We start from the raw sequence: 21,185 nt of genomic DNA, 5'->3' as shown, positions 1-21,185 counted from the left end.
AGTAAGAGACAGTGCTCACAATTTTTCAGCATTAAATGAGCCCTGAGTATAACTTAGTTACATATATAATATCCAACAAAGAATCAGCACAACCATGGCCCACTCACTGCCCAGTTATCTTGAACTTGGAGGAGGCAAGAAACAACAGAGAACTAGGAGTGTAGGTTGTGGAGTACAAGAGACAGTATATATCAGAGGTCCACAAGAGTTCATGTCAAAGACATCTGAAGGGAAACCACGGGATGTTCTAGTAGTTTTTGCCTTTTCCATGTAGGCTACAGGAAAGAAAAAAAAAGCACTGAGTTAGAAGGCATTGGCTCAGGTGTGCACCTTTAGTCTTGATCAAAAGAAATAATTCTAGGTTTTTTCCATATGTGTCAAAAGAGAGAGATAAATTAGATGATTTTAAAACTTTTATCCCACTCTAGAATTCTGAGACTGTTAATTCTCCTTTTCCTCATGCTTCTCTGATGCAGATACATTTAATTTTTGATCAGACTTGTGAGTCATTGACCTCTCTAGGATAAATGAACTATGCCAAAGTAACTAATAATACACAGATCAACTCAAAGAAAACCCTGATTAATTTTAAGAGATGGTCTCATCCTCCTTTTCTGACATGTTAAATTTTAACAGACTCAAGTAAGCAAATGAAATATGGGAACACATATTGTATTTCCTGCTTCTCATCTGTGACTAGATAGAAGACAAATATAGATTAGATTAATCAAGGGAAGTAAGAAGAACGCTAGAAGAAGTGATTAATTTTCAATATTCACACAGTCATAGTTTATACCATGTCTGGTTGGAGAAAAGTTGCCATTAAATACAGATAAGCAGCATGAAGTATGTTTCGATGTCACTTATAAAACAACTGTCCAAGGTAGGCCATGTGAGTTTCAGTAACAGGTTGGAGAGAGAATCACTGACCTATACAGATGTGTAATGCAAGACTCTGGACTGAGTGGTACCAATAAAGAGCCAAAACAGTGATTTCAGTAACTGAGTGACCATGCTACCATTGTCCTGTTGCAGAAACACTCAGCACTTGACCTCAGCTCTCCTCAAAAGTGAGTGGTATTGGTCACAATGGCAAGGAGATAAAGGAACACACATGATGAGTATAAACCCACTGCTGCTTCTGGAAAGTACTAGACAAAGTGCAGGCCCTACCAGTGGGTGATGGCTGTTTACTGGCATTATCAGCTTGTTACGGGTAAAAGCAGTCCATTGAGTACACTTTTCAGAGACACTGTCTACCTATAGATATGATTACCTTCCATGCTACTTCCCTGAGCAAAGTCTCATTCATGTACTAAGGCCTAATGTCACTATAGTCATCAGCAGTATCCAGAATGAATTTGAACCCTACTAGGGAGAAAACACACTCCCTGTGCTCCAGTTATTTATCGTTTTGACTGCTAGAGGGGAACAGCATTGGACTCCTGGTATCCAGAGAGAGTCTCAGTCAATATGTGCTATGGTAAATAAGATGCATGTGAGGTTACCCCTTGTGCACACAGGATAGTGCAAAGCATACGCTCAGGGGTTGAGTTTTCCTGGTGTAGGTACATGGGTGAGATCTGTGACAAAATACGATTCTACCTTCCACAGTGACTGAAGGTAAATAGAGACCCCATTGTGCTTGACTTGGAGTATCCACACGGCACATGTGCTCTTGAAATCTCTGGACACACATTAACTATGTCATTAATCCTTACCATGACTTCTCCCCATAAACCACATATCATTATTCTTTAATGGTTGACGAAACTCACTCAGGAAAGATAATTGCCTTGCTCAAGGCCACCGAGGGAGCCTGTGTTTGAAAAGAATTAGACTTGAGTGATTTTTGGCCTACAGGTTTGTACTTGGACCACCAGGTCATATGTGATGGAAGAGCCTTTTTTTTTTTTTAATTGCAAGAATATCTAGCCAGTAGCATAGAGTTCTGCCTGGACTTCAAGTTTAATTCACAAAAGCTGCATTCTCTCAGCTCCTTGTCATACTGGGGAAAGTCTCACCTCAGCCCGCAGAGAGGCAGGAGGCCAAGGCAGCATGAAGGGAGCAACAGAGGACCAGTGCATGGGCTCATCCACTGCCTAGGCTGCAGCCAGGAAGCTGGAGCTGGAGTTGGGGGCTTCTAGGGGAGACCATTAGGGATCCCACGCTGAGATGCCAGAACTGAAAAAGTGTCAGAAGTCATCCAATCCAAATGAGGATTAGATGAGGCAATCAAGACCAGGGAGCAAATGGTTTGCTCAAGGTGACAGAGGCATCCTGTGGCAGAGCTGAGACTAGGGCCCAGGTCTTCAGATTCCTGTTGGGTGTTCTCTCTGAGCCCACACCCACCACAGGTCTTGCTGCTTTGGGCCCTGGAGGCCACTGGGTTGCACAGGAAGAGAGCCTCTTGAACAGGGCTCCTGGTCTGCCTTGATACTGGGAACTGAAATGAAAATGCAGTAGTCCTGAAATGCGGAGGCTGCAAGTCTTGGAATGAAAACACAGCCTCATTGCTAATTACCACCTTAATGCTCTACAGGTTGAAAACCTTGAATTAAAAGCTAAACTGAGGGAGGGGCTGCACCCCTCCCTCACCTCCCATTCACTATGTCACCCAGCCATCATCCACGCTCCCTTCCGTCCCCCCCATATACACAGTGACTGGCACTGACTCTTGCAGATTTCAGTGTCCTGGTCATGGAGAATGGGGCAGAAGGTGGAAGATTTCTGTGCACGTCCTGCGTGAGGGGAAGGGACCCCTTTCCCAGAAAATGACCAGCATCTATCCCCGGAGTATGCCTTCAGGGTCCAGGAAATTGGGGGATAGTTGTGTGGTCATCCAAAGGAGTATCTGGCACCAGAAAGGGCTCAGTAACCATCTAATGAGTGGGACAGCCGCCTCCGGGGTGGAGTACTCCGCCGCTCCACGGCCAGCGGCTCAGAAGCAGCGGGAATGGCCTCTGGCTCCGAGCCGCTCGGGGCCATCCGGGCACAGCGAGCCTGGCAGAGGTCGCGCCCCCTGGCCCGGCGGGCCAACCAGCCCGCGCCGCCGCCGCAGCCGCTTGGAGCAGCGGGCCCGCGTGTGCCCGCGGCTTTTCGGCGCGCGGCGCTCGCGGCCCCGCAGCTGCGTTTAGCTCCCGCACGGGCATCGGCACCAGCGCCGCGTCCAAAAACCGCTCCGCCGGCTGGGCATGTTGGGCTCCTGTCTCCTCTGGGCTCCCTGGATAGTAGGTGTGGGAGCCCTCAGCAGGGACTGGGCCCTGACCCCGCAGCAGCTCCACGGCCGCCCCAGCACTCAGCCCCAGCTGCCGCCGCAGGGCGGACAGCTCCTCCAGGCCTGGCCGGCTGCTGTCGGTGGCCCCCACCGTGCCTGGGTCACTGAACGGAGGTGAAGGAGGCACTGAGCTGCAGGGTGTGGAGCCCAGTGAGGCTGTGGCGGGGCCAGATCGCCCCTCAGAGGGTCCCTCTTTACCTCAAATTTCATCAAGTCAAAGTCATTGATATATTCCATGGCCAGGGGACTGGGAGGGAGTGCCATTCTGGGGCTGGAATGGGAGGGGTGCACTTTAGGGATAGCAGAGATGATGTGTCCGTGTCAGATCCAGGCAGGCACAGCTTCCCCAGAGACTGGAGGCCCCGTTGAGCAGGGCCTGGTGCCTCTGTGTTCAGAACAAGGGGCTATGGGCACAGAGCCCACTTGGCACTCTTGGAAGAGCCTTTTTTGAATTGTACACAGAATGTTTGTGTGTGTGTGTGTGTGTGTGTGTGTGTGTGTGCATACACACTCAAGCCTGCAGGCAAGAGTGTACATCTTGGGATCGCAAAGTCCCATATTCGATGCGTCTTTTCACTTCTCAATATTAGAAAAAACATTTACAGCATTGTGATATAGTTATTAACTCCAGAATTTGTTCTCTTCCTTTATCATGTCTTTGTTTTGTCTGAGAAACAGCAACAAATCAAAAGGCTGGAAACAGAAAGGCATATTCTGAACCACAGAATGTCACCAGACAGTTATTTTCAGGGACCAGACCATCCAATCTTAAGGTTTTGATTCATTTGTTAATAACGTCTTTGATGAAAGAATTGTTTTCCTGTCTAGAAAGGTGCTTTAGCACAGTGGTGAAATGTGTAGGTTCAGGGGTGAAAAGCACCAGAATTAGAATGCTGGTTCTCGCTTTTCCTGTCTGCCTTATGATCTTGGGGAAATAACTGAAACTCTTTGACTCAATTTCCTCATCTGCAAACTAGGGCTGCCGTAGGATTGTTATAAGGATGGTCTGAGACAATATATGGATAATGTGCTTAGACTTGTGTTGGGTGCATGGGACGAGTACAGCAGACGTTAGACTGTATCACCATCATCATTACAAACATACAGGAGACAGAACCTGTTTTTCCAAACCAAGCTAGTGGTCAGTGCTCCTGCCACTTCTTTATTTACAAGCACTAAGAGGCTACATAAATAAATAAAATCAGGACCAAACAATTTGAGGGAATATAGCTAAGCAGAATTCAGGGGAGTACAGAAAGCTCAGGAAGAAATGTCACATTCTCAGATGTGACTCACACCCTAATTCTGAATCAAATTGTTGGCACATCTCCACATACACTGTAACATTCATCTTCCAGATGGTGAGTTTGCATCATGAAGAAAGTTCTTCATGGGTGAAAATTGGATATCAATGCTTTTGTCCGAAAGTTTGTTCTCTGCCAAGATCTTTGGTTCTAGGGGCTGATGTGGAGTATTGGCTCAGAATGAAAGGCACACTGGCATCACAGTGATGTAGTGACTCACATCATTAAACGTGGAAGGGTGGTACCGTCAAGCTGGAATAGACCAAGATAACTACATCAGGTAAGATCGATCTACTGCTTATAGATAGAAAACAATACCATGTATTCTGGTCTCAAATAATCAAGGCAAATCTTCTTGGAAATTAAAAATACGAGGATGAACAAAATTAAACAGTAGAGGAGTTGGAAGATAAGGTCAAAAAATCTAGAAAACATGAAAAGACAAGAGATAAAAAATGTAAGGGAAAGATAAGTATGAGAAAATTAATGCGGTAGATTTAACAGCCAAAGCATAGGAGATCCATAAAAGAGAAAATTAGAGCAAATACAGAGGAAGAAATTATCAAAGAATTCATAAATAAAGAATTCCCAGAACTGAAGGTGACTGCTCTTTAAATCGCAAAGGGCCCATCGAGTAGCCAGTGAAAGTGGACGGGAAGAACCCCACACTTTTAAATACTTCAGAGAAATGTCAGATCATCAAGGACAGAGAGGATGTACTCAAAGTTTCAAGAGAGAGAAAAAAATCACCCACAAAGGAAAGTGCGAACATGTGAGCAACACAGGACTTTGCATCAACACTTCTCAATCCCAGAAGATAATGGAGAAAAGCTTTTAAACTGATGAGGAAAAAATTATTTGGGGTCTAAAACTCTATGCCTATCCCAACTATCACTGGAATGTGAAAAGAAAATAAAGTGGTTTTTTTGGACATGTAAAAATTCAGGACGTTTACATCCCATTTAGTTTTCTGGGAGGTAGTTTTTCAGGAATGTGCTCCAGAAAAGAGTGCTGTCTAGAGGTCTGAGAATCATTCAAGGAAGAGGAGGACAGAAAGAGCGAGGGAAACAGGGAGAAGTTATCTGGAAAAAAAGGAATTTTATGAATAGAGTCATATATTGTCCTTGGGAGAATGAGAAATGCTGAGAAGACTAAAAAGAGTCAAGACAATAAGAGGAAATGATGATAGCACACTTCTGGGCTTAGCAACGGAAATATTTATGAGGTCCTATTACTTACACATTTATTGATCTTCAGTTTTCATAATTAGCCTACAGGTAAACCATGGAAGACTTAAATATGCTAATGGAAAAAAATAAATGTTATCAATCTTTTCAATAAGAAAACAAAAGTACAGAAGATAAAATTTAAGAGACAGTGAGAGGAACATGGAACAGAGGTGGAGGGAAATCTCATGGCACTAATTAAAGAAATAAACTAAATGAGAGACTCACATTAAAAAAAAAAGTCACTAATTTAAGAAATAAACTAAATGAGAGACTCACATTAAAAAAAAAAAAAAGTTAAAAAGGTGCCAGAATGCACTTACACTACCAAACAAATTACTCAAGGGGGGAAAAAAAGGAAGTCAGATCCACGAGAACGTACATGAAGATCCTAAACTAAACCTTATGGATCAAATGAAATAAACATTCTAAAGAACTAACAGTAAGATCCTAACGCCAAGGGTAAGAATGCACGCCAACTCAACCCAACCCAAGACGCAGGACTATTACTTGGATTTCTTGATCTTATAACAAGCACTTGAAGTAAAAGCCTATAAAGAGAGCCCTAGCCCTGTACTCCAACAATTAAAGGCTTTTATTGGTTCTGTATGATATGACGTCTGGCCAGGAAAAAAGGACCCTGATTAAGAAGAAAAACAAATACACATTCTGATGAGTGTTATCCTTCAAAATGATCGAGTCCTGCTGCCGATTTCAGAATTCTTGCAGTGAACATTTTCCTTTTGGACAGCCTGGGTCCTCTCAGGGAGACACAAAGGGAACATCACCACAGCAGTTTATCATCAGTCCCTGGTTGTTTTGTTTTTGTTTTTGTTTTTGTTTTTTTTACAAAAGTATGCACTGTCTCCATTGACCTGTACCCTGATAATCATTCTTGGTTTCAGATGACTTTTAACTAACCCCCAAACCATAACAGTTTTCAAAGAAAAACTATTTTTACCCACTAACTCCATCCAAAGATGTTCTCACAGGTTGCAAAAGAAGGTCAGTATTTTGAATAATCTTTGGAATAAGCATTTAGCTTCAGATTGTTTGTTTAGAACCCCCCTCCCTGGTACACCTGACACAAACACAGATATATATGCTATATGAATGTTTGCACACTCTTCCAATTGAGGTGATTGACATTCTTTTTTAGAAGAACTTTTTAGACCTTTACACATATTATACCATCAAAAAGAACTTTGCTTCTAAGCAGCCAAAATTCAGTCTATTAAGCAACTTCCACCAGTACTTTCAGAGTCCTTCAGAGTACAATGTATGTGTCTCTTATACAGTATTTTGGTTAGCAAAATTGTTTTTGTACAAACATTCCAGTGATCATTGTGGATAAAACAATAAATAAGCCAGATCAGGACAAAATTAAAATTTTCCAGACAGAAATTTACACCTTTGAAATAGCACCTGGCACAAAAGTGTATTACTGCGTGTTCATTTGTAACGTTTTAAAGAGAGGAGGTCAGAATTAAAGTTATACAATGAAATTATTTTTTTCTGTAAAATAAAATAATTCCAATTAAAGAATGAGAATATTAAAACAATTTTTTATTTTAGTATAAAATCAGAGGACCAAATATTACATTTTTGGTTGAGCTTAAAATATATTCAAATAACCACTTATAAAGGTTATTTAGTGATTTAATTTGTGGTTCTTGGAATAATGGAGGAAATAATTGTGATATTTGAAGTTATGATTTCATTGCCATCAGTGATTATACACACAAAAATAATAGATAGCCTTATTTGGTTACAACATTTCTCAATTCTAGGTCAAATATTCAACAATGTTCTTGCTCAGTGAAACATTCTGACAATCACCTGAGAAGACCCACTTAAATGCCCCAGGTAACAATGTTTGCAGAGATTTTTGTCATGCTTCGCTAGGAGAACCATATCATTAGATTATCATTTCAGATAGAAATTCATTTTTAAAAGAGACTGCAAAACACTAAGCATGCACAAATTCTTTTGCTAGTTAATGATCTGTTTTTAGAACATGTTCTTTTCTTTTTTCTGTTTCTTTTCATATAGATAAGCAATGAAAAAGAAACTTCATGCGAACATAACTGGATTAAGAAAGACGGTGAAACACTACCAAGAGTAAAATCTCTCATTCTCAAAGAGAAGTGGAAACAGTCAGTTTTTCTTTTATCATCCCTTAATGAATGAATGAAAGTCCTATTACCTCTATCTTCCTAATTATTGGTTATTTTTACAACACACTCTAGGATTTTAGAAGGGTCACACACAAACGGATAAGTTTTTGAAACCATAAGAAGTCTCATTCATTTAAGTTATGTAGCAGGATTATTAAGAAACAAGTTTTTAAACCTGAACTGACAAAAGCAGCTGATTTGAAACATTACCTTTGTGTGGCGAAGTCTTCCGCTGGGCAGGAGTGGCTGCCGTTTGCACCTGCTGCTGTTCAACCAAATTTCCTTTACTCTCAGTTCTCAAAATCTTCTCCCCTAAGCTGCTTTTTCTCTGTTTGCTGTTTAAATCATCCCTTCTAGATGATGGCAGCTTAGAAGCTGCATTAGCAAAGAAAGGTCTAGCCAAGCGAGAAGGTTTGGACATTTTAAATAGCAGGGAAAAAAAAGACAACAATAATAAAAAGAACCAACCCCAGAAGGTTACCTGCTGGGGCAGCAGCTTCTAAAAAATCCTTTGAGCTTCACTATTCAGTTGCCACAGTTAACAGTATAAAATGCCACTGGGTGGAAAGTGCTGGGCTGCCACTTGGATTTCTTTTAAACAAAAGGCGTCATGCGGTCACATAGCCCATTTGCTTGACCTGTGGAATGTACATGGGTGTTTCGAAGACGCCAGTGATAGTTTTGCAATGGTAATGCTCCAACTCAGAGTGAATGGCAGATGCCGGAAAAGGGAATGTAAAACACACACACACACACACACACACACACACACACACACGGAACTTCCTAGCGTGCACAGACTAGATTACACGGGACAGCCCAGAAGTGGAAAAAGAATGCAAGTATCACCCACCCACTCAGGTACAATAAAGGAAAATGAGCCATATGTGTGGTTTATATTACTATGAAGTGGATACGATGTTCAGTTTCCAGGCATTAGTTCAAACAAATATTTCCTCGCCTTAGAACATTTCTCTATTATATTCCAAAGGGTTACTGTGTAACAAATGCCCAGCTACATAATTACTTCTCCTGCTGTTTACAGAACACGTGTAGCACCATGGAAAAGAGTGAAGACAGAAGAACGTCATATCCATGCCTGTTTGGACTGCCACAGGGTACCTACTAACCGGCGAGAAAGGGAGTTGTGTGTCCATGAGATGTGGTGTGTATGGGATGGGGGGGCAGGGTCCAGGGAAGAGAAATAAATTATTTCACCCTTTAAAATCTGGGCTTTATTCTAATGCACAAATGAATACTTGCCATTGCCATGCTTTCTGAAATAGTAGTGATATAAAAATAAAGCATGTTCAAGGGGTCATATTTTTTGAGGCTGAAGACATTCCTTCCATGAACACACAGCTGGCACCAGGGACGCATGACCTCTTCCCCACTCAGGGCAACCATTTTCCTCTTAGTTTCCTACGTCAGTGATTTTTATGACTTGGGGTTAAGCTGTTTCCAACCTCAATTATTCTGTTTTCCCTTAGGGAGCATCCTACACAAACTCTCTATGAACTAGAAAAAGCTTCTGGGAATATGTAATCACACAACTGCATTCCAAGTGTAAATACCATGCTATTCCCTATATATAGTTGATAAGTGTGCAGCTACTTAGCACTTTATCAAAAGCAGAATTATGTGCTGGAAAGAGTATACAATTTGGAATCAATTGGACCTGAAGTTACCTCCAAAAAGCCCTGGACAAGTTTCTTTTCATCAATAAACTTGGGATAGTAATTCAACCAAAGTGACAAATCTGCACCTTGTCTGGCACATGATAGCACCCCATAAATGTGAATTTCCTTGCCCTGTCCTTCCAAAAGTTTATAGTTTTAATGATTCCCAACAGGTCCAGTACAGCCTTATAAAGCATGACAGCTACAAAGTCAAGTCCTCACCCAGCCCAGAGAGACCACAACAAGATTACACTCCTGATTGCCGACCGTCAACCTGGGAGAAAGTAATGTGAAAGCAGACCCTTAGCAGTATGAGAAATGTGTCCTGCCAACGAGATGAACTACTCACTGCATTTGCACACACTGAGCTATCATAAAATCTACCCCGTTAAATACCAGAAAGCTTAACTACCAAATTTAAGCGACCCCTTTACTCTTTATAATTCTTTCCACATAGGACAGTCCTTGCTTTAATTTATCCAAATGATCTTTTACTTCTGCCTGAGAACCATTGCTTTCTTTGGCCCCTACGGGTTTCTTCACTGTCTCCATCAACAAGAGCAGTCAGCTTTCTTTTCAACAAGAGATTTCATGAAGAAACTGACTCCGACCACATCATAGGCAGCCAAGAGGAGAACATCAGAGTTGTGTTGGGAGCCAGCAGTCAGAAAAGTCCACGCACCAGCCAAGTGACCCCTTAAGGCCAGGCTCACATTTTAAATCAAGCCTCAGAACCATGACCAAAATGAAATGTCTCAGACCCTGAAGGGCACAAAGCACATGCTGCTGAAGACCTGTGGTGCCTGGCAGTGGGCAGCTGGGTGCAAGGATCAGGCCCAGGAAAGAAGGATGATGTCATCCTAACACCGCTGGAAACAGGTGGTTTATCTGTGCAACACGGATGGAAGCATTTCTGAGGAATGGAGTTATGGCTCATCACAGCACAATTTCATTCTCTGGGAGAGCCCAGTACAATTAGACCCGGTTTATGAAGGAGAGAGAAAACACAAAGTAGACTATGTACCAGGCTCCTTGTACAGGTGGGGACTGTGTTAGCCAGAGTTCTGAGAAACAGAACCAATAGGATCGATCTATCTATCCACGCATCCATCCTGTTAAACACAAACATACACACATATATATGTATTTGTGTATATATATAAAACATATATCCTATTTATATATATCTGTCTCCTATAGGACCTGTTTCTGGAGACCCCTGAGAATATACATGTACACATACATGTATATACATAGAAATACATTCCACCGCAGGCCCGGTGAATTCAAATACCGGGGAAATTTACAAAGTGACTCTGATGCTCAGTGGGCTTTGGAACCCCTCTAGGACATCTCCCTTCCCTGTGCCCAGGCCAGTGGCTGTCCTCTGGCAGCCGCTGCACCTCAGCAGGGAGGGCCACCTGTACGGCTGTTTGCTTATTTTGCTCCTTCCATTTTTAAGGATCACTTGCTGTGAGCAGGTTATACGGTGGCTCTTACGGGGGGTTTCGGGGAAACTCTCTGAGAACACCAAACCCATTTCACTCATCAGCTAATCAGAGTTTCAGTTTGAGCTGCAATATTTGGGGTCTTCTCCTATCACTCAGGAAATAGACTTCACATGTCTGCAGCAAAAATGCATCTCTTTAAATAGCACTGGTTCATCCACAAGGTTAATATTTTAAAGCACAATGAAGAGCATCACACGGTCCAACATCTTTTCTCTCTACTCACTGGAAGTGTCCTGGGATGCTTTGTCATTTAGTGTATATCAAACCCTCAGGCCATCATAAATTCTGGCCAACAATGGTGGTATATTTTTATTTTAAACCAAGAAAAGAACTGGAAGCTGACACAGAAGCTTTTGCCCAGCCATGCAACCCAAACCAGCCCAACAAAACCCTTCTAAAAATGGAAGATGAAAATAAAGAGGAGAGGTTTTCTTAATTTTTTTCTATCTTTGCTTCATTTCAAAAAGGATCTTAGTTGACTTACAAAACACATACACTCCTAGAATGAACGTAATATGAAGTTAAAATAAGAAATAAATAATAATAGAGGCCAGAGGAAAAGTCAGAACATGGAAATGTATTCTATACTTAAGGCAGATAGAAAATTTGGCTCTGAGCTTCCTAGCACCAAAGGGAAAAGGGAAAGAGGAAAATATGTAATCTATGTTATTTTATAATTGTTGGATTCTAAAGTTAGGAAGCTACCATTGGAGCACAAAGATCTTGTTTGAGTTGTGAGTGACCTCAGGGCAAAGACCAGCCCCTACAGAACAAACCCTCCCTTTCTCTGGGAAGTAGAGCACATCTACCAACTTACTCCAAGAAAGTTCCTTTAATCTACAGTGGACAATTTCTCTACTGTGATCAGCAGGCAATTTGCTCATCAACTCCAGATCCTAATACTTCCAGACTAAGATCTTTCCCTAGCTGAGTTTTTGGACTCAGATTTACTTTGAATTCTTGGGCTTTATTTCCGCCTGTTTCCTTTCTTGATTGGTGTCTCCCCACAATGACCTAAGCACAGCGTTGGTCAACACTCTGGACCTTGAAGTTACCTTTCTCCTTAAGACTGTAACAAGCCTCCAGCGTGTACTGGTGGTAACCTTGTCCCCCCAGCACTCTAGGTTTTCTCCCCGAGTCTCACAATCTCACTGTCACTACCTCTAGAAATGGCTGACCTTTCTGTCCAAAAAGAGTGGGGCCAGTTTTCTTCCTCCTCTAAAATTTGAAGTACTTACCCTGTCTATTCTAAACCAGCCACCACCACTTTTTCAGTGTTAGAACATCTTGCTGAACCACTTTTAATGATTATCACTATGGGATTGTTCACTGGACTCTTGTCCCTCTCCAAGCCCCTCCCCACATGTATCTTTACTTAGCTTCACATCTGGATGCCTCTAGCTCTGAACCACTTCACAGAAATCCTGGGAGATTCTGCTGACATTATTCCTCACCAAAGAAACAACACTACGATGTTCAGAGCATGGGGCTTGGGTAAACCAACCCTTCCCGTAAACTCTCTTCCTCCTGGCTCTGATCCTGTGCTATGGCTCCTGAATTCAGCTTTTGTAACCACCTCAGCAGCCTTGGCCCAGGGATGATCTGGGAAGGAGGAGGCTGCTGGGGTGCGGCTCCCAGAGGCTGGCTCAAGGCCACCGCCTGCAGTGACCCTGCACTTGGCCGGCCTGCACCCGGGCTCTCTCACAGTCTGTTAATCTGCCACTTCCACTTTCCCATCAGGATTTGACACCAGTAGCCACCTACACATGACTGGTCCTTTGATCCAGAATACCCCCCAACTCTGAGTTCTCTCACACCTCTCTGAACCTGTTCTGTTTTTCAAATCCTGATGGCTTAAACTGACACCAAATCTCCATGCTTACTAGTTCTTTCTTACAGCTAACCCAAACTCCTCCTAGAAGCTTTGAACAAACTTTCTCTTGTTTTGACATGGAAATTGAGATCATATACAAGGGAATACCTTCCCTCATTTCTTCATGATCCACCTTGTGTAATGGGAGTTCTGTGTACTAACTGGGGTTTTCCCCATGATCTGGAGACTTGAATTGGCCCTGGTCACCTTCCCAGGTAGCCACACCTGCCTCACAGTTGGAATGATTAGTGTCTTCCCAGTGCACCTTGGAGCTGCAGACAGGGACTGGGTTAGGTCCACCTGCAGGATGCCCTCTGGGTGGGTGAGAAAATGTAAATGACAATCCACACCCAACTGAGGCGGTGAAGGCAACAGACAAAAAGCAATGCCTCCCAAGATGAAAGTATGCAGGCTGCTGGTGGCCTGGTTTTCCTTGAGACAGTAACGATTATTAATAGCAATTGTTAGCACTTACTGTGCATTTTTCAAAAATTTATTTATTTTTTATTTTTGGAGGGTAATTAGGTTTTTATTTTATTTTTAATGGAGGTGCATGGGATTGAACCCAGGACCTTGTGCCTGCTAGGCACGCACTCTACCACTGAGATACACCCTCCCCCAATATTGTGCATTTTTAATACATACAACATGATTCTAAGTCAATTATCCCTCACTGTCAGCCTAAAAGGTAGATTCTACCACCCCCATTTTACAGATAAGTAAATTACGGCACTCATAGGCCTGGAAATTTACCCCAAATCTCACAGATTGAAGGTACTGAAGCTGGGATTTGAACTCAGGCTGGCCTTGGCTCTAGAAATCACAGTGTCTGACTGCAATCCACACGGCCCACTGAGCGTAAAATTCAGTGATTGTTTAGTCACAGTGGTGACCTGGGACAAGTGCCTCTGTCCTCTTGGATGTCACATGCCAAACCGCCAAATGCACTGGCAACCTGTAGCTGCAAGGGTCCCCGCATATGTACCTGAGTTTTGCATCACGGAGATCAGGCAGCTCCAGTCTGGAAGCAGCACATCCTGTGTTGGGGAGCAGGTGGGAGAGCGGCAGTCTGGAGGGAGTGAGCAAGGAGCTTCTGATGTGGAAACAACACGACCGACCGTGGCGAAGGTGAAGGGGAGAAGGGGCTTGAGGGCGGCAGCCACGCTCCCCTAGGAGGACAGGTGCCTGCATACCAGCATCTCCCAGGCGTCTCGCGCTTCCCCGTCCCTGCCTCCTGACCTTGCTTTTTGCCATGTGTCTAGCAAAACAACTTGGTGAAATTGGTCTGCCTTCTGAGCTCACCCTGCCCATAGAAACACCCCAATCTGTTAGGTAACTGCAAAGAAGTCACTTTACCTCTCGTGACCAAATCACCTTGAAAAAAGTGTCCTGATATCTGTCCTGTTCATATCACAGGGCTGTCGCAACCATCAAGTGAGAGAATGAACATGAAAGCACTCTGACAACTGTAAAATAACACATGAGTTAAAGGCAATAATTTTGTAGCTGCAAGTGATCAATTTTCCTATTTATCCTGAAGACTGCTTAGGTATATTAGAGTCTTAATAGCAGTGGGTCAGTGGATGTTTTCTGTAAAGGGCCAAACAGTCAAAAATTTCAGCTTTGAGAGCCATATGATCCCTGTGGGAACTGTTCCACTTTGCTATCAGAGTGTGAAAGTAGCCACAGACCAAACACGAGTGACTAGGCAAGGCTGTGTTCCAATAAAACTTGATTTATAAAAATAGATGTGACAGAGTTACTCACTGTTTGCTATAGAACAGATGTGACCCCTGTTCTATAGCAGCCAATTAACCACTCGTGAATGACAATACCATTCGAATTCCTGTCTCCTTGACTAAAACCTGCTTTATGGATTCCTTGCCTCACCCTGTCTAATTGAGCACACTCTGTACTCTGGCTCCAAATCTAGATGTGAACTATTTCTTAAATCACTTCCCCCCACTAGTTGGACCTTACATCACATTCAGGGACTTGAGGTAGGTCTCATGATGGTCTCCATGAACAGATATATTGATTCTAACAATTACGAAACACAGCGGGGACAGGACTAACACCCACTGCTTTGGCTAGCTGGAGTCTACCAGGCTTTCTCATTTTGTACCAATAGTTCATTTATACAGGTTGCCAGATGTAAGAAGGCATAGTCTGAGTGTCTGGATAACTGAATCCATGGTCTGAACTTATCTTGTAAAAATGTTCATGCTTCGTAGATTCAAGACAAAGGCTTGTAAGTTCAGATTCCTCAATTTCCTTCTTAAACGCAACAGAGAGGTTTCTTGATTTAACAACTCTAATTTCTAAGAATCTGTTAAAAAGCATTTTTTTTATGAGTTCAATAAAAGTTGCTTTACACCCATGATGTCACCCATCTGTGCTTCTATATTGTAAAAGAACCTTAAAATTATTTAGGACATGCTTCGGTATGTTATGAAATTGTCAGTGCCAAGAAGAACTTTTTTGGTTTTTATTGCAAAACCTCCCATACATAGGAGGCAGAAAGACTTATCTGAACCAACAGAAGATTTGGAAGCAGTTTGAAAAAGTTGTCCAAAAATGTGTTAGACAGCCAGGTTGTGACGGAGGCTGGAATTTAGTAGTTACAGACGGTTGGTTTTCCATGTGCCATTTTAAGAATCATATCGGCTCTAAGTGCAAGTTAAAATTTTATATTTAAAAGTAGAATCCTGAAGTAAAGATAAGCGATTTCTTATTAGGCTGGTCTTCAGTGATATTGTCGAAAGTACAACTTAAAATAGAACAGCTTGAAAACACTGAGTAATGTAAAGAAGTTATTCTTATGACTTATTGGTAATAGCAGTGTGTTCAGATTTATCCATGAGGTTCTAAGTATTTGTAACTATAATGGGCAGTACTTTTACTTACTCTAAAATGCAAGTGAGGCAACAGTGTTGCAAGACATCCGCTGCCCCTCCCCACTTCAGATACTAAGTAGATCTACACAATTCTGAGAAGGAAAAAACAAATCCAGTGAAAACAGGAAAGAGGCAACCAACAACACAATGGTTATCTGACAAGTGGATGAGCTTACTAATTCTTGCTGTAACTTAAAAAGGTTCTGGGGCTCCATGTTTATAACTTCAAATTATTCAGGTTCTTAGTTATTGTAAAACATCCAACATATTGAATAGTCCAGGTTAGTAAGAGCCAAATCTTAAAAAAGGAAAAAGTAAGAAGAGGTTATTTCAGAACTTCCAGGCACTTGTGGAAATATGGAATGACATTTAGTTCACCAGACACCTGCTGCTTTTCTGAAATACCAAAGAAATCCTTTCTGGTTTCCATAGGCTTTAAAATGCTCTGATTTAATGGTGGTAAGGGGTTTGAGAAATCATGATATGAATGCAAAAACTGAATAAAACTAACAGTGCATTACATATTCATTTAACTTTTGAGGAAGGATGAGCAGAAAATGTAGCTGCCGAACATTAAACATTTTGAGATGTGATCCGTCAAAAAAGACAATGCAAATGTTGTTTTTAAATGTTTAAAGATTACAATTCCCTTTTCCCTGTATTCAAACCACAGTAAATTTTAGACAAAACTAATAAACAAATCTGACTCCAAAATATAGTGAAATTAAAAAATGGCTCTTTGAATATAAAATTGCACGGCTTTAAAAAGTATTCAAGGCCAAGAATCACGTGAAAAGATGCTCAAGATCTTTAATCATGAGGGAGATGCAAACCAAAACCACAATGAGATATCATCACATGCTGATTAGGATGAACATTATAAACAAACAAACAAACAAACAAACAAAAATCCCCCAAATCAGATAACAAGTATTGGGGAGGATGTGGAAAAATTGGAACCCTTGTGCACTTTTGGTGGGACTGTAAAGCAGTGCAGCCACTGTGTAAAATGGTATTGGTGGGTCCTCAAAAAATTAAATGTAGAATTACCATATGATCCACTGATTCTAGTTCTGAGTATATGGCCAAAATAAATGAAAGCAGGAACTGGAACAGATATTTGCATATGTTCATAGATGTATTATTCACAGTAGTCAAAAAGTGGAAGTAATCCAAGTGTCCATCAACAGATAAACAAAATGTGGTGTATGCATAAAAGGGACTATTAGCCTTAAAAAGGTAGGAAATTCTGACTTATAACATGAATGAAACTTGAAGACATGCTAAGTGAAATAAGCCAGTCATAAAAGCATAAATGTGTATGTTCCCATTTATATCAGGTACCTACAGTAGTCAAATACATAGAGAAAGAACAGTGGTTACCATGCACTGTGGGGAGTGAATAGGGAATTAATGTTTCATGGGTGCGGAGTTTCAATTGAGAAAGATAAAAATAAGTTCTAGAGACGTTAGAGATGGATGGCGGTGATGGTTGCACAGCAATGTGAATGCACTTAATGCCACAGAACTATACACTGAAAAATGGTCAAAATGGAATATTTTATTGCAATAAAAATTATTCAGGTCCATATTTGCTGGCACTATAATTTCTCCTTGTGAAACCAAGGTTAGACAGTGGTCCCTCTTCTCCCTCTTTCCAGTTTCCTGTAGCCTGGGCAATACCAAATGCAAATTCTGTTTTCACAAGATGAATTTAAGGAGATGAGCAGAGTCATTCGGCTCCCTGAAAAAAAACATGATTTTCTCTTTGAAGCCTAACCATGGCTGCCAGCAGACCCAACAACTCCCCTTTCATGGTCACACAGCCACACAGCAAGCAGAGGATGCAAAGCCTTTGGACATGAAATTTAATTCCATTCTCTCTCCCTTCCTTCAACAAAGACAAATGCAAACTACTGCTCCAGTTGTTATGAGCAAGACTAGAGATGGATTTACCTCAAAAAGACTCTGAAACCACCTTTTCAGAACTTGTCTCCCGCCTCTGCTTCCTTGCCCCTCTCCTTTCTTTTCCTTGGAGAGCACCTCTTTTTCTTGAAAGATATAGCAGACCTTCCTCAAAGTGAGGGAGAGGTTTCCCCGCATGGCTTTAGAATCCTTGATGGCAAATCCTTTGGCTCTGCCTTTCCAAAATTTGCCCTGAATTATATTATAGAAGCTCCTGTACTGAAGTTTCCCATTTTTTTTCTAAGTGAATAAAGAGCCAGTGAACAGTCCGCATTTGTTTTTATGAAGCAAAAGAAGCTCACCCTGGTCCCTGAATCCTCTTTAGAGTGGGTGAAAGGAAGAATTGATGACATGCTGTGCAAGAATAGTCTATAACCCTCATATCTCTGCAGACTCGTGCTTGCAAACAAGGCGGTGTAGATATTTATGTAGAGAAACAGAGCAGCATGTATTTTAAAGAGAGCTTTGGTGGTACTTCATTTTTTTAACCCTTCTAATTTCCAAAACCAGATGGGGCTCTAAAGGTCTTTTTTGGATTGTCTTGCATCTCCAATCCAGGGTAGGATTATTCAGATGATCCTTCTACTTCTTAAAAAAAAAAAAAAAGACAAAAAATTACCCACTTACGGGTAGTTAAGGAAACTGTGAAATACAAGTTTATTTTCCATTATATTTTAATGTCATTTCACAGCCCTTGGCTTCCTTCACTTCTTCTTTCTTCCTTGACATCTTTTTTACATCCTCAGGAGGCCCCTAATTTTAACCCATGGAAAATATTCTCTCTGGAAAAGCTCTTCATGGGATATTTATAATGTAGAATTTTTTTTTTTTTAGCTTATGGCAAAAAGTTTATTTCACAGTATTAAAATTTTAAAATATCAAATATAACATTTATGGAAGCAGAAAACTATTGATATACCACAAGTGATACTTAGATTTTTTAGTACTCCTCAGATAATTTTTAAAAATTTTGACATACAGCAAATATAAAAAGTATCTATACCTCCTGGGCATATATCTAGGAGGAACCCTACTTCAGGATGACACCTGCACCCCAATGTTCATAGCAGCATTATTTACAATGGCCAAGACATGGAAACAGCCTAAATGTCCATCAACAGATGACTGGATAAAGAAGATGTGGTATATTTATACAATGGAATGCTACTCAGCCATAAAAACCGACAACATAACGCCATTTGCAGCAACATGGATGCTCCTGGGGAATGTCATTCTAAGTGAAGTAAGCCAGAAAGACAAAGAAAAATACCATATGAGATCGCTTATATGTGGAATCTTAAAAAAAAAAAACAACAACAAACAAAGCATAAATACAAAACAGAAATAGACTCACAGACATGTGGTTGCCAAAGGGGCAGGGGGGGTCGGAAGAGATAGACTGGGATTTCAAAATTGTAGAATAGATAAAGAAGATGATACTGTATAGCACAGGGAAATATATACAAGATCTTATGGTAGCTCACAGAGAAAAAAATGTGACAATGAATATATACATTTTCATGTATAACTGAAAAATTGTGCTCTACACTGGAATTTGACACAACATTGTAAAATGATTATAAATCAATAAAAAAAGTTAAAAAAAATAAAAAGGATCTATACCAAAATGTAAAGTTAAAAAATACAAGACACACATATACCCATTTCCAAGCTTTAGATATAAAATACTACATTTAAAGAAAATGTGAACTCCTCCAAGTATTTCCAGTTGGTCACATGCCCTTGAACCCTGACATGACAGCTTCTCTGGATTAAGTTTTAACTATTCTCTTGTTTTTCTTCATGTTTGGTTTTACTTTTTTTAAAAGTTTATATAAATGACCTCAAATAGTATTTGTTCTTCTGTGATTTACTATTAGCTCAGCATTGTTTCTTGAGATTCATATATGTATGTACATGGAAGACTGTAATTCATTCAGTTTCACTTCATAAAATAGCCCATGATATGAGCATATTACATTCTACAGTTGATGAATATTTGGTTTGCTTTTAGTTTGAGGAAAGGATTTGTTTTCTTTTTTTTTTTTTCTACATAGATAATCAACCAATCAATTACACCTCACCATAAACTATCCTTTCCCATGGATCTGAAATGTCAGCTCTGTCATTAGTTCCCATTTTGTGTGAGTGTTTTCTGAATTCTTGAATATGTTTTGTTTATCTATTTGTCTACCCCTGTGCTATGTTGTCTTAATAATTAGAGCTAAATAATAATAAAAATAGCTAATGTATGTTGACATTTGTGCCAGTTACTGTTCCATGTACTTTTTACATGGTAATTCATTTATTCCTCATGATTACTCTGTGAAGTGGGCACTATTATTATGTGGATGAAGAAACTGAGGCTCAGAGAAATAAATTGTAGGTATCCAGGCAAGATTAGAAACTCAATCTATCCAAACAGATTGTGTAAATCTGACTCATATTATAAATCATGATATCTGGTTGGGCAATGGTTCTTCTTAAGGAGTGTCTTGGGTATTCCTACTGCTTTGTTTTTTTCATGCAAATTTTATAAACATCTTGCTAAGTTCCATGTAAAACAAAAACTATTAAAATTTCCACTAATTCTAACAAGGAAAAGTTCATGACCAGATGGCTTCATTGCTAAAAATTTTGCCAAACATTTAAACTTACACAATGTTTTATGTCAATTACACCTTAATAAAGCTGGAAAAAAGTTTTCCATTGGTATTGCATTGAATCTATAGATAAATTTACACTATTGAATATTCCTATCCATTAACATTATATTCTCTCCTTTTACTTAGGTTTTAAATAATTAATTTTTATCATGTTTTCTATATTCTGTAATTTGTATATCTTTTGTTAAATATATTACTGGGTACTTCATCTTGTTTTTGCTACTGAAAAAGGTGCCATTTTAAAGTTACATTTTGTTAATTGACTTTAACCAGTTTCTGGCTTGCTTCTGGCAACCATAGAATAAAAAAGACCAGATTTGCTCTTCTTCAAACAACTAGGAAAAGAGACAAAATATATGAAAGAATGGTTTTCAAACATTATACGATGCATAGCACAGGAAAGTGATTGCTGAGAGAATAAAAACAAATGAGGTGAGCTCAACAAATGTCCCTGGTTATTGTCTGGGAGAGTTTCCAGACCACAGTGAAGGGAAGGGATACCCAAACAGAGGCCAGCTATCTCTCTGAGTTGAGGAGACAGAGTCCATTGGGCAGGGAGGCAAAGGCACACTTCTCAGGGCAAAATACACAGGAGGGTGCTGTACAGAGA

At 40.6% G+C, this 21,185-nt stretch overlaps 1 pseudogene; it reads right to left on the bottom strand.

Moving 5' to 3' along the window:
• Nucleotides 1-2,941: 2,941 nt before the first annotated feature.
• Nucleotides 2,942-3,729, bottom strand: LOC116150454 (neural retina-specific leucine zipper protein-like; annotated as a pseudogene).
• Nucleotides 3,730-21,185: the final 17,456 nt, after the last annotated feature.

This window comes from Camelus dromedarius, chromosome 26, assembly GCF_036321535.1.
Source record: "Camelus dromedarius isolate mCamDro1 chromosome 26, mCamDro1.pat, whole genome shotgun sequence".
Taxonomy (NCBI): domain Eukaryota; kingdom Metazoa; phylum Chordata; class Mammalia; order Artiodactyla; family Camelidae; genus Camelus; species Camelus dromedarius.
Note: the sequence above shows the minus strand (reverse complement) of the source record. Positions and strands in the feature narration are given on the sequence as shown.